The sequence below is a fragment of the Cupressus sempervirens genome, chromosome 4, assembly GCF_028749045.1.
Source record: "Cupressus sempervirens isolate cs-2001-9-10 chromosome 4, ASM2874904v1, whole genome shotgun sequence".
Classification (NCBI taxonomy): domain Eukaryota; kingdom Viridiplantae; phylum Streptophyta; class Pinopsida; order Cupressales; family Cupressaceae; genus Cupressus; species Cupressus sempervirens.
The window spans coordinates 281590718-281594836 of record NC_143121.1 but is presented as its reverse complement, the minus strand read 5'-3'; positions in this window follow the sequence as shown (position 1 = coordinate 281594836).

Genomic DNA, 4119 nt, shown 5'->3' with positions numbered 1-4119 from the left:
GATGATGTAAGTTTCATTAAACTTTAAATGCAAGAATATTTGGTATTAAAAGAAGATCATCAAGCTCTACATTATCTAATTTGATTTGAGGTTTTCTTATCCATTTTCAGACTTAACAAACAATTAAGTTGTTTTATGTGAAAAAGAACTCAAGGAATTGAATTTGCATTGGTAAGCTGATTCAAACTATAAATGATTCATGTCTGGGTATGCAGATTGGTGTACAGTGGATGGTATAGAATGTGCTATATGAACAGTACAAAATTTAGCACCAACTCACCAAGAGTACCAACTCCTAGAGAGAACGAACCCTCTTTGGAACACCATCTTCAACCACATGAGACACCAACCTCAATTCAAATACCAACTTCAAAAATATACACAGAGAAACATAAATAGTAGTTGAAATCTTGTAATTAGCACTATATATATGTTGTCAAGGACTTATATCCACAAAAACTTTATTCACTTTTCTTAAGAAGTGCCGATCATACCAAAATGAATGGTCATGCTTGATGATTTCTTTTTTGATTTCACACCAATCCATCTCTCATCTACACAGGTCCTTCAAAATGAGACCTAATCTTATATTGTCATCTACACATGTTTTTCAATAAGAGTGTAGAGGTGGTAGACACACTTGATATTTTGGCAATAAAAGTTGAGGTTACTCCTCAACCTCACAAGGTTACAAGGAGATCAGACTCCTCCTACTGCTAAGCTAGAAAAACTAGCTAAATAGGGACCTACAAGAGCTACAAGGAAGAAGGCAAAGGCATAATGATACAGGGGCATCCAGAGATTCCAACTATTTTCAAGATCTGGGATTCTAATGCACTTTAAATGATTATTTTAATAATGTTGGGATGAGTCTTAGTTTTATATAGTTAATTTAATGATGTAATTGGGGGTTATAAGTTAAGAGTTTTGAATAAACTCCAAGATACTTTACTAGTATCTTTAATATATTTAGAATTATAATGAGTTGAGTGTGGGAAGTTAAAAGTCAATTTTAAGAATTAGTTATTGGGTTACCTTCTTTTGAATATCTTTAGATATATGTAATTAAAGAAACCCGAGAGAAATATATATAATTTTTCTGAATAGTAGTAGTATGAGAAGATTTGAAAATCAAGGAAAGTGGAGAAACAATGTAATCAGGAATGGAATAATGGTAGAATTTAATTCTGTTTAGATCTTTTGTTTCTTCATTTTTCTTATGCACATTTCTATGTTCTTAAATTTTTGAATCATCATAGATGGAGTAAACAAATTTTATGGAACTATATTGTATTCAAAACCTGCGCTAATTGCTATTTGGTTTGAAGATACTAAAGCTATCTATAATTTCTCTGTTCTTACCTTGGTGGCTGGTCACGATGAGTATGAAATGGTTTAACAATAGGTTAAAAGAGATTTGTGATTGAAGTCATCACCAATTACAATACAATTTCAAAGATCTCAATTTTGTTTTGCTCCAAGTCAATTCTTGGTATCGGTTATTGGTTTTAAGAAGTTAATTGTTTGAATATGAAATTGGGGTATGCTTTATGATATCGATTTCTTTTTCAAGATTTGGTTTTAGTTCTACATCGGATTTAAATAGTCCCAATTTGGGAACAACAGCAGTCTAGGTTGATTTGAGATCATAAGAGTGTTGTTATCTAATGAAAGAGGATTCTCTACACATATTAAAAGAGACAAAACCCATGACTACACTGGCAAGGGTCTGTAACTTTATCAGCATTAAGTGATCTGGCGTGAATGCCACCAGCATCAATGTGAAGAGGTTCAAACTTGTGAGCACATTGGATAAACAAGGGTACAATTGATGTAGATAAGTTTTATTTGTGAATAGAATCTGTATTGAAGAAAATGGGGTACATAATTGTTGTATCAGTTTACACAAACTCTACCATAGTTTTAATTGTGTGAATTATTTTGAACTGTCTCTTTTCTATAATTTTTTCATTCTTTCACCCATTGGCTAAATGGTTTCTTGAAGACTCTACAAGCTTAATTTTTATGAAAACAATTAAAAGCGAAACATAGGGAAAAGAGGCACTGAATAATTGAGGAGCTATAGTCAAAAGAGAAGCCAATATAGTGGGGCCACCAGTATCATAATTGCTTGAAGGCTTGTTCAAACTGGTAGATTCTCATTTTATGGATATGTGTTGAATAGAAATTATTATGTAATTGTGAGAAGCAAAGAATCCATTATCAGCTATCTCAATAGCTTTTTGCATTATGATGTAGGTCATGGATGCTTAAACAAGGGAATAGAAATTGAAAAAATGTTAGATGAATTGGCAGACTCTCCGGAAAACATTAAAGCTATGGTGATGGAAAACTGGTGCAAGCCAGTGGTTGATCGCCTTTGCAGTGGGTCAGCTGAATCAAAATTGGAAATGGCAAAAGCTCTTGCAAAATTTGATCTTGATGACGGCTATAGAGAGTCATTAATTGATGCACATGTAATAGAGGCTTTAGTTGACATCCTGAAATTGAGGCAGCTTGAATCAAAGCTTGCATCTCTTAAAGCTTTGGAAAACCTTTCATGCCAATCCAAAGCATCAAACCTGCAGTTGGGGAATCCACCATGAAGCTAGCCAATGGCTACAAGATCACAGCTTAAAATAGAGGTGTCTAGCAGTGAAAAGAAAACTCCTAAACCAATAAACAGAACATCCATACAAGGCATGTAAGGTGGGAGTTGCTGAGGAAAATTATATGTTACGAATTCCAATCACATTGAAGATGATGTGCTGAACAATGAAAAAGAGGAAATATAACAAAGATAGAACCTTACTATTCTGGTAGAGGTTGCACTGAAGCTGCCAAACGTGGCACATAATCTTAAAACCCTTCCTCTGCATGTAATGGTGCCACAAAATGTAGTATCCGACCAACATTAATCGCACAGCCTTTCTTTCGGTTACGCAAGACTGAAATTAGGGTGCAGAAAAGACTTGTTTTTAATTTTGGGAAAGTGTAAGTTTGTGTTGGTCAAAATTTTGACCAACACGGGCTTGTAGTTAAAAAAATTATATACATTGGCATGGAAAAGACCTTGTTTTTAATTTCAGGAAAGTGTAAGTTCGTGTTGGTCAAAATTTTGACCAACACGGGCTTCTAGTTAAAAAAATTGTATACATTGCCTGCATAAAACAACCAAATTTGACCCCATTTTTTGAGATGCTCAAAAATTTTGGTCTAAAAATGGGGTCAAATGTACTAGTGAAGCTATGGATTTGAGAAAGCACAATCCATGTGCTTCCCTCTCCTTGAATCTTATCCTTCCTCATCCTTCATCCATTAGGTTGCATCTTGGCCCTCCATCCTCACATCCTTGGCCTATAAATGAACCCCTTTGCCTTCACAATATAGAGTCAACTCTTATATAGACCTATAATTCTCTTTTGGAGAGAAAATCACTAAATCATACCATTATAATGCAGAAATCCATACTCACCTCATACACCATGTTTCATCCCTTGAAGGTTCTCATCCATTAAAGGCTTGAAGCAAGCATGAGCATACATATCTCCATCTTGGACACATCTACTCATCAAAAGAGGCTTGGAATGTTGATCCTGTGGTTTGCATTCTCTTCTCCCTTGTTTCCTTTTGTCCATTCATAGCTGTTAACCTTATTATTTTGTTGAATGCTTTGTTTAACCAGTGTATTGCATTGACACTAGCAACTTGTAGGTGATACATTTTGGAAATCCTAGTGGGACCCCTCATATGGGACATTTTTTCATCCATATCTATTCATTTTAGTTACAAGTTAATGGTGTTTTTATTTTTTGGATGTGGTTGGGAATGGTTGTTATTGACTGTGCAGGTCTAGAGATGCATGTAGGAGGAAAAATCACACCTTCAAACACTCGGAAATATCTTGGCAATTTTTCCTCTCTATCTCAATGCTTCTATGCATCTATGCATTATTTGAGTACATTCATGACTATTTTCAATTAATTTGCACCACATTTGTGCATTCATCACACTTTTTAGCACTTTTTTACAAGATTTTATGTAACTAGTGAATGCACACTCCCAGAACTTGTAGTTGCATAGTTACCTTTTCTCTATGCACATTCATTCTATATTCTG